Source organism: Chlorocebus sabaeus, chromosome 1 (assembly GCF_047675955.1).
Source record: "Chlorocebus sabaeus isolate Y175 chromosome 1, mChlSab1.0.hap1, whole genome shotgun sequence".
Classification (NCBI taxonomy): Eukaryota; Metazoa; Chordata; class Mammalia; order Primates; family Cercopithecidae; genus Chlorocebus; species Chlorocebus sabaeus.
In genome coordinates this window covers 25,874,701-25,885,478 of record NC_132904.1, presented here as the reverse complement: position 1 = coordinate 25,885,478, position 10,778 = coordinate 25,874,701, and the positions used below count along the sequence as shown (strand labels likewise).

Below are 10,778 nucleotides of genomic sequence, written 5' to 3'. Positions count from 1 at the left end.
TCTTCATCCCATTTGCCCACCTCATCTCATACTCCTTACCTAGATACTTTTATACCAATATGTATATGGCATCTAAAACCCTGATTTAAAACAGACTCTCTTACTACCACTTCCTAACATTTCAACACATTTACTGTGTACACAGATCAACAAGGCCATAATTCCTCTAGATCATACAATCCATTGACTCTATCACTTTTGTGTCTACCACTGTCCATAGGCCTGCCATATACTCTGTATGCAGCTTGTACTTCTAGGTCCAGCACCATAATTTCTTCTTTAATAAAATCAAAACACCTAACTCACTCTCCCTCTGTGTTACTCACCTGGCAAAACTCCAATTATGATTGCATCCAAAATTCCACCTAATTTTCAAAAATAAGCAAATATGCTGACTTGCCTCCCTTTAAATTTATGACTAAATATTTGGTTTCCATGCTCAAAGAAACTTTCCAGTAACACATGTTTTTGTTGACAATTTACTTTTCCTGTATCTAAGATAGTAAGTATAAAATTTCTCAAAGAGAAATTCTGGGGTCAACTCCCTTAAATTACCTCTATTTGTTCAGCAATATTTTCTCACACATATTTTGGGATTGTGGTTCCATTTCTCTATGTGCCTCTTTTATACCAGCACCATACTGTTTTGGTTACTACAGCCTGGTAGTTTAGTTTGAAGTCAATTAATATGATGCCTCAGGCTGCATCACTGTGGCTTTGTATTGCTTTGGATATTTGGGCTCCCATTGTGTTCCATATTAATTTTAGGATTGTCTTTTGCAATACTGTGAAAATTGCATTTGGTAACTTAAAAGAAATAGTATTGCATCTGTAGATTGCTTTGGTCAGTATGGTCATTTTAACAATTTTGTTTCTTCTAATCCATGAGCATGATGTACATTTGTTTGTGTCACATATGTCTTCTTTCAGCAGTGCTTTATGGTTCTCCTCGTATAGATCCTTCACCTCCTTGGTTAGATGTATCCCTAGGTGTGTGTGTGTGTGTGGCTATCATAAATGGGATTGTGTTTTTTATTTGGTTCTCAGCTTGGACATTATTGGTGTATAGGAATGTTACTAATTTTTGTACACTGATTTTGCAGCCTAAGGTTTTGCTGAAGTCATTTATTAGACTTAGGAGTCTTTTGGCAGAAGTTTTATGGTTTTCTAGGTATATAATCACATTGTCAGTGAAGGCAGATAGTTTGAGTTTGTCTTCTATTTCAAAGCTATTTATTCCTTTTCTTGTCTAATTTATCTGGCTAAGACTTCCAGTCATACATTGAACAGGAGTGGTGAGAATGGACGTCCTTGTTTTGTTCCAGTTTTAGGGGTAATGCTTCCTACTTTTGCTCACTAAGTATGATGTTGGCTCTGGTTTTGTCATAGATGACTCATTGTTTTGAGGTATTTTCCTTCAATGCCTAGTTCGTAGAGGATTTTTATCATGAAGGGATACTGGATTTCATCAAATGCTTCTTTTGCAACTATGAAGATAATCATAGAGTTTTTGCTTTCAATCCTATTTATGTAGTAAATCACATTTATTGATTTGTGTATGTTGAACCAACTTTGCATTGCAGGAATGAAGCCCCCTTGGTTGTGGTGAAGTAACTTTTGATGTACTGTTGGATTTGGTTTGCTAATATTTTGCTGAGCATATTTTCACCTATTTTAATCAGTGATAGTTGCCGGTAGTTACTTTTTTTTTTTTTTTTTTTTTTGAGTCTTTACCAGGTTTGGTGTCAGGATGATACCGCTATTGCAGAACAAGTTAGGAAGGCGTTCCTCCTCCTTGATTTTTTGGAATAGTTTTGGTAGAATTGGTACCAGCTCTTCTTTGTATGTCTGGTAGAATTTGGCTGTAAATTCATCTTATCCAGAGCATTGTTTGGATTGGTAAGGATTATATTATTGATTCAATTTTACAACTTGATATTGGTCTGTTTGGAATTTTTTTTTTCATCCTCTTTCAATCTTGGGAAGTTGTAGATTTACAAGAGTTTATGCATTTCCTCTAGATTTTCTAGTATATGTGCACAGAGATGTTAATATAATCTCTGAGAATCTTTTCTATTTCTGTGGTACTGGTTGCAATGTCATCTTCATCATTTCTATGTGCTTATTTTGATTTTCTCTTTTTTTCCTTTGGTAAGCTAGCTTGTGGTCTATCAATCTTATTTATCCTCTGAAAAAGTCAACTTTTTGTTTTATTGATTCTTTTTATGGTTTTTTGGGTTTCAATTTCATGCAGTTATGCTCTGATTTTAGTTATTTCTTTTATTCTGCTAGCTTTGGGTTTAGTTTGTTCTTGTTTTTCTAGTTTCTTCAGGTGTGAGATTAGTTTGTTAGTTTGAGATCTTTCGTTCTACTTGATGTAGGCATTTAGAGCTATACACTTGCCTATTAACACTGTTTCTGCACATCCCAGAGGTTTTGATATGTTGTGTCTCTGTTTCCATTCATTTTAGATAAATTTGTGATTTCTTCCTTAATTTTGTTGTTTACTTAAAAGTCATTCAAGAATCAGTTGATTAGTTTCCATGTACCTGTGTCATTTTGAGAGATTTCTATTTTTATTCTACTTTGGTCCAAGAAAATCCTTGGTATGATTCTTTTTTCTTTTTTTTTTTTTCATTTTGTTTGATACTGAATTTATGGTCAAGCATGTGGTAAATCTTAGAGTATGTTCCATGTGCAGTTGAACAGAAATGGATATTTTGTGATTGTTGAATGAACTATTCTGTAGACATTAATTAAGTCCAACTGGTCAAGTTCCAATTTAAGTCCCAAATTTCTTTGTTAGTTTCTTTTTTTTTTTTTTTTTTCTACTTTATGGTCTTATTTGACTCACCATATGACAAAAGTCTTAAACTTAGTAAGGGGGAAAGTTCTTAATATCCAGTTTTGGATTCAAGAGATTATACTAGTTAATTTCCCCCTCAACTCACTGGAAAGAATGCTAGTTGAGAATATGCTAAAAATCTAACCTTTAAAATGTTTTCTGCATTCCAGAAATGAACCTGTCCACTCAGGTTTTCTTTGGGTTCTTTTCCAGGTCCCAAACAGAACAACTTAACTGAGTTACAGAGGCAGAACAGGGAAGGGGTGGGAAGTAAGACAAATAGAGATTGCCCCCCTGTGGCAGCATTAATCCCTGGGTATTGTGGCAATATTGAAAACGAATGGAATTTGCTACCCCCTTGACATGACATGTAATTGCTTGCTTCTCAAATTCTTCTTAAAAGATCTATATTTTATTGGGAAAAAAAAAATTAAGAACTAGTAAGTGTCCCATATTCACTTAGAAAAAGGGGGCAAATGATAGTGCCTTAACAACTTCATAGGTTTTTCCAATCATCACAATACTAAAGATAATGTGACAATTCAATTTTTTGGTTATATGGAAATCTATAGCAAAATGGCAGCCACTATGGCAAGTGAAGGGATATGTTTTAGACTGTTAGATGATATTTAATGGAATGCAGAAAGCAGTTGGTACATTGTGACCAATGCTGCATCATTAACAGCAGGTCCACCTTTGGGTTATTAAGTTTCATCTGTGACATTGTGATCCTTAGTGAGATCAGATCAAGAGACAGTACAGTCAGTTTCTCAGGTGGTAAATACAATGCCACTCCAAGGAACACCCATCCCCTTTCCTAGCTGGAATTATGCTGCTGTTATTCAATGTGCAGGGCTCAGTGAGGGAGACACAGACTTACTGGCGTCAACAGAGGTGAGAGCAAGAGCAATAGCAGCTACCCTGTGTTCCCAATGTCTTGCCTATGCTCCCACTTTCTTAGCAATAGAATTCCGTAGTGCATGGGTACATCGTTATAAACAAGGCCTAATGAAGCAGCAGCTTCCGCATTTTAACGCAGGTTTATGGTGATACTGTCCTTTGGGATCTGCCCTCCAATGGAACCTTTTAAGGAAGAAGCGGGCCCAAGCTAAGTTCCACATGCTGGGTGAGCCAGATGACTTCTGTTCCCTGGTCACTTTCTTCAATGGGGCGAATGGGGGCTGCCAGGTTTTTAAAATCGTGCTTCATCTTGAAGCACATGGTCACTTCACCCTCCTCACGCTGTGGTGTAACTTTGATGAAAATACCCACTTTGTTGGCCTTTCTGAAGGCTATAATGTCGGGATCGTCCTGAAAGTCTTGAGGTTCTGCCAACTCATCGTACTCTGCTGCTGCATCCTTGCCAGCTAAAATGAGCTCTTTGGGAGGCACCACCACCTTAGCAGTGCTGTTGATATCATCAGCATCCCCCTCCTCACACTCCAACAGAGTCACATGGGTGAGGTTCTCAACTGGATTCGTAAGAGTCAGGAGGACCTGGCTCTCCTTCATGTAGCGAAGGTCGGGAATTGACATGATTCTCACTTCTGGAATATAATTGACAGCAACCAGTTGGATTTTGAATTTGATTGATGTTGGGTTAAATTCTGGCTTGCTCAAATTATGTTCACATTTACGGCAGCGCAGGGACCGTTTGATCAGAAGATGTTTCTGGCGAGGATATAGCTGTGAAGCACAGACTGGCTGGAAGTCAGGCTGTAACAGACGCTGCTGAAGGGTGGTTACCTCTGTTAAATTTACTGGTCTTGTATAATAGTCTTCAGGTAGAGGTTCCACTTCATCCACAGCCTGAGCTGGCTCAATCTTTATCTCTTTCTGGTCCTCTCCTTCTTTAAGGGAAAGTCCAGCAATGGTACTGATGGACGCACCAGCTCGTGGTCGCTGAAGCCTGGTTCCAAGACCATATTTGTCCGAAAAAGCCAGAGGCATATAGTTTCTACGTCGTGCCAGTTTCTTGCGATCTCGCTCAACCTTCTCTTTCTGAGCAAGCTGCTGGTAATATTCAATCAATTTGTTCATCCGTTGTGTGTGAGGATTTTCAGGTTCCTGCCAACCGCCACTAGCTACAGATTTGTCTGCCATGCCCACATCTCTAGACGTCCAGCGACAAAATCCACATGCCAGGTAATAGGCTTTCTTCATGGTGGTCTTGGCTGGGTCATCTGGAAGCTGTATGGAGATGCTTGTGGCCCGGGTAGAGAGGGTGTGCATGCAGCCAGGACAGTCAAAGCAATTGGCACATCTATTCTTTTTTAGTTTGGCTTCAGCCGACGGCATATTTTCTAAACAACTGGGACAATAATGGGAGTCCACCTCGTGAGACACACATTCCAACGACCGCAGTTCGCTACAATAGCGGCAGAAGTAGAGCTGCGAGAGCGGGGCCCGAACCTTCTTTTCTCCCTGGACTAGATAGAGAACCCGGTCCGACTGCAGCAACGACGCCATCTTGCGGAGGGAGGACGTTAGTTTCTTTCTAAATGAGCTATCTAATGCTGTCAGTGAGGTGTTGAAGATGTCACTATTATTGTGTATATGTATAAGCCATTTTCAGGTCTACAAATAGTTGTTATATAAATCTGGTTGCTCCATTGTTGATTGCAAGCATATTTAGAATAGTTAAGCCTATTGTTGAATTAAACTTTTTATTATTATGAAATTCCCTTCTCTGTCCTTTTTTACTGTTGTTCTTTTAAAGCCTGTTTTATCTGACACAAGAATAGTGACACTTGCTCTTTTTCATTTTTCATTTGTGTGATAGAATTTGTGATAGATTTTTCTCTTTCCCATTACTTTGAGCCTATGAGTGTCATTACATAAATATGGTTTTCTTAAATACAGCAGAGGGATGCTTCTTGTTTTTCATGCAATTTGCCACTCTCTGCCTTTAAATGGAGCATTTTGGTAATTTATATTTAAGATTAATATTGATATGAGAGATTTTTTCCTGTTGTAGTGTTAATGAGTTGCTTTGTAGTTTTGATTGCGTAGTTGCTTTACAGGATCTGTAGTTATGTGCTTGTGTGCGCTTTTGTGGTAGTAGATATTGTTATTTTGTTTCCATGTTTAGATCTTCCTTAAGCATATCTATAGGGCTAGTCTGATGGCAATGAATTCCTTTAGCAAATGCTTGTCTGGGAATGACTTTCCTTCTCCTTCGTGTATGTAACTTAGTGTGGAAAGATACAAAAATTCTTGGCTGGCATTTCTTTTCTTTAATAGTGCTAAAAAGGGGACCCAGTTCCTTCTGGCTTACAAGATTTCTGCTGAGAATTCTGCTGAGAATATTAGTCTGATGAATTTCCTTTTATAGGTAATATGACCATTTTCTCTACCTGCCTTTAAGTTTGTTTTTTTTTTTTTTTTTTTTCCTTTACATCAGCCTTGGATAATCTAATGACGAAGGGACTTGGGGATAGTCATGTTGTATATTATCTTGCAGGAGTTCTATGGATTTCTTATGTCTGCATGTTGACCTCTCTAGCAAGACTGGAAATTTTCCTGAATTATATACTCAAATATGTTTTCAAAGTTGCTTACTTTATCTCCTTTCTCGGGAAAGCCAATAAGTAGTAAATGTTGTCACTTTAACCAATATTTCTCAAAGGCTCTGTTTGTTTTTTAAAATCTTTTTTTTTTTTTTTTTTTAACTTTTGTCTGACTGGGTTAATTTAAAGGACCAAACTTTGAGCACTGAAATTCTTTCTTCTGCTTGGTCTTGTCTGTTGTTAAGGCTTCCAACTGAATTTTTGAAGTTCTTGTAGGAAAATTTTCAATTCTAGAAGTTCCGTTTGGTTCCATCTTAATATAACTTAATATAGTTATGTTGCCTTTCAAGTCTTGGATAATTTTTCTGGCTTCTTTGAGTTGAAATTCAACTTTCTCTTGAATGTTGTTGAGTTTCCTTGTCATCCATATTTTGAGTTCTATATCTGTCATTCCAGACATTTTATTCTGATTTAGATTCATTGCTTGGGAGCTAGTGGTATTATTTTGAGGTGATGAGAAACTCTGACATTCAGTTTTTGTGCCAATTCCTTCTCATCTCAGGGAGCTGATGGTTTGGGGACATTTTTTGTTTGTTTGTTTTAATTTCAGTGATACTTCTTTATTTTTTATTCTTTTTACTCTTGATGGCATGACTGTGATATTATGTTACATATAATCAATTGGCTTTATTTTTGCGTGCTTTCAAGGTGCTGAGGCTCCATACAGGTTCCTTGGCTGCAGAGAGATTCATCAGTGGCTTTCTCAGATGTTTCTTACTGCAGAGATGTATTTTTATTTGGTGGTATATTTCAGGCTATAGTTTAGCAGATGGCACTTAAGAGTAAGAGCCAACAGATAGGGATGGTGGCCGAGGCAATGGAGAGCATAAAAAGTGTGTTCTCTCAGCATGTGTTCACCTTCATTGGGGGTTGGAGAGGCTAAAACATCCTGAGAACTGATTTCTTTTTCTTTTCTTCTTCTTCTTCTTCTATTTTTTTTTTTTTTTTTTTTTTTTTTTTTTTTGAGACAGAGTTTCACTCTTGTTGCCCAGACTGGAGTGCAATGGCGCAATCTCAGCTCACCACAATATTTGCCTCTTGGGTTCAAGCAATTCTCCTGCCTCAATCTCCTGAGTAGCTGGGATTACAGGCATGCACGACCACGCCTGGCTAACTTTGTATTTTTGGTAGAGACAGGGTTTCTCCATGTTGTTTAGGCTGGTCTCTAACTACTGACCTCAGGTGATCTGCCTGCCTCAGCCTCCCAAAGTGCTGGGATTACAGGCGTGAGCCACTGTGCCCTGCTGTGAAGTGGTTTCTTTTACTCATACTCCTCAGGCCCTAACTGGAAGAGCCACTGCTGAGTCTACAACAGTGCACTGAAGAGGGAAATGGAGGCAAGAGATGGTCCCATTGCAGGGGTCATCCATCCTATATGTCTATTCCAGGGCTTTTGTGGTGCTACATTCAATACCTGGCACCATGTTCACATTTTCTTTGACCCAAAGAGCTTTAGGAGGCTACACTCCCTCCTTCCTTAGGGGCAGACAGCGGTGAGGATTAGATTTCCAGGGGAGTGGTATCTGCCTCTCTCCCACTCCTTATCTGATTTTCTATGAGATTGGATTTAAAATGACATCCTCTTCTCAGCCCTAGGTCTGGGAAAATACCTGCAGCTTTTCCCAGTGTCTTTCCCTCTGTCTGTCTCTCAGCCTCTCCCCAAGTTAGCTCCACAGCTTGAGAGAAAACGGTTGTTCTCTCTTGGCCTGGGTTGCACAGATCCCCAGAAGAAAGGAGAAACATAGAGGGAGAGTATCTACCCCTCTCACATAGATACTCTTCACTCAGATTCATCAGCCAAAAGCCATAACAGGGACTGCTTGCCCACCTTCTCCTCTCCAGGGTCTGGGTTGCCCTTGGCTATGCTAGTGAATTATTGTCTTTCTTCTTGAATTAAGTCTCAAAGTTGGTTTTTATGTGCTATTTTCCTGTTTACACGTGGCTGAGACACACAAAAGCCTCTAATCCACTATCTTGGGGGAAAAAAAATCAAACTATATATTTCTAAAGATTACACTGTATATGCTCTTTATAGTTTGAGACTGAACATTTCCAATTCATCACAAATATTCTTCCTTTATATATTTTATTTTTGAACCTCCCTTTAGCTGCTATTTGCCTCACTCTCACTGTCTCTTCTTTGCATATAGGACAGGAGAGAAAGTGAAAGCGTTTGTTCACGACACCATCTTGATTTGATCTTAGTTTTTTCTGGATTAACTACTTTATAATTTGGCCAGTTATCAGCATGTCTATAACTCTTAAAATATACATTTTTAGCTTCAATATTTTTCTTGTGCTTCAGACTTTGCTTATTTCATATTATTATTTAGATTTTTTTCCAGCTACATCAAAACTCAGCATAACCACAGCTAACCTCATCATTTCTTTCCCAAACTTGCTCCCCTTCAAAACAAAAGCACAAGTGTCAATAATGGCAACATATTATATCCATTTGTCCAATCCAGAAATCTAGTGTGAGCAACATTACTGATGCTTCCTCTCCATGACTCTCAGCTCTCACATTCAATCAATCCCAGGCCACTTTCATATGCTATCATGTGTCTTCTGAATTATGGTAAGAAGTTTCTAATTGGATTCCTTACTTCTTGTCTTGCTCACCACTGGTCTATTTTTCTAGAACAGTCAGAAAGGCTATTCTCAAATAACTTTATCAATTTAATATCCTACCTGATAGCTTTAAGGCATTTGTAATTCTCTAAGCCTAAATATCACCATGAAAAGCATTATTAGTTGCCTAGCCAATGGCTAATTCTCCCTTTCTTTTTTGCCAGCGGAGTCTGTCTTCCACTATATCCACAGACAATGCCAGATATCTCCTTTCTTAGATACACTTGCAGCTCAAGAGTATGCAAATAACTCAATCCTGGTGAACTGAGCCTGAGGTATGATCTGTTAGAGGGCTTCTCACAAACATTTACCTTCCTGACAGATAAGCAAATCTCTTTTATCCTGACAGATAAAAGAGATAAGCAAAAATTATTGTGTAAGTTTCTTATTGCCCCTTCAATTTCTGTCATTACTTTTCTTTAATGTATTCAGAATATGACAGCCATTTCAAAAAATATTTTAAAAGAAAATCTAATCCTGACATTCCTCTTCTTACGACACTATTTTGGCTTCCTAACTGACTCTAAATAGCAAAGTCCACACAGTGGCCTAAAAAACTTCTACATAATCTATACCCACACCATTCCTGTTCTCTTTTAAGTCTGTGATCTCATTCCCTACTATCTCTGCTCACCCTTTCTAGATCTGCTAACAGCAGTGTTGGTGGCATAGATCAGTGTACTTTGCTACCCTTTGGGGTTATCACAATTAGTTCAGATTGCTAACTAAAGCAATCCCTTACTGAGATAGCTCCTTTTACAAAACAGTGCTTTGCTTTTACATTGTACTTTCTTTCTGTGGATCTCAGTGGGTTTTCTCATTTATCAGATAATCTTTATTCATAGAGGAAATGAGACTGAAAAAGTTGATTTCCTACAAAAGGATGATCTGAGGCTGAGAGCAGTTAATTGATCCAACTAAAATCATGTGCTTAGTCAAAAGCTGTCCCCAAAATGTTATTCATTTGACTCTACAACTTTCATCTTAGATTATAAAGTAGTCAATTTTTGAACACATGCTGTAACAGTTTGATTCTTACATAAAGACTCCTCAGATAATGGTAGAAGAAATATTGTTGTTATTTTAGAATCTTATTCCTACAAATACTACTCAATAACTAAATGCTAAAATTATTAAATACTATAACTACTACTAAATAAGTCTACCACATTTTTTTTAGAAATTAATATTATTTCTGAACGTGGTTAGTGAGATTGTATCAAACCAATGCTAGCAACATACAAAAAAAAAATTGAAGAATCCTGAGAGCTTCTCATGCAGTCAAAATCTGAGGAGGTATGTAGGAAATACAGAGACATTAAAATAACACTAAATTCCTCTTGCTGTGGCATCTGCTGACTAAAAATGATTGCTGAGGGAACTGACAAGATGAACAGAATCTCTAGACTGAACCGTGCCAGACTGAAGACAAAGAAATTGAATATCACAAATGCTATGGCTGAGAGACCTTGAGAACAATGCAGTCCTAGGAGACTTGAAGAACTTGAAGTGAATCCCTTCTAGAGGAAGATAACAAGATCCAGAGCCTCTAATGTCCTTGCAGTTTACAGTTATTAAACCAGAACATTAAAATAACTGTGACTAAAATAATATAATAGAGGATGAGAGGTCAATATAATGAAGGATGAGATGGAGAATTTAAGCAGAGAACGTAAATTTATAGAGAAAAATTAAACAAAAAGTATGCTAATATAATTACTAAATAGTATCAA

The 10,778-nt window shown here is 37.7% G+C and overlaps 1 pseudogene across 1 annotated transcript; it reads right to left on the bottom strand.

Annotated features, from left to right (window-relative positions):
* Positions 1-3,360: 3,360 nt before the first annotated feature.
* Positions 3,361-5,343, bottom strand: LOC103237427 (dynactin subunit 4 pseudogene; annotated as a pseudogene). The gene has a single exon (XR_012093304.1). The product of XR_012093304.1 is annotated as a dynactin subunit 4 pseudogene (transcript).
* Between the last annotated feature and the right edge of the window lie 5,435 nt (positions 5,344-10,778).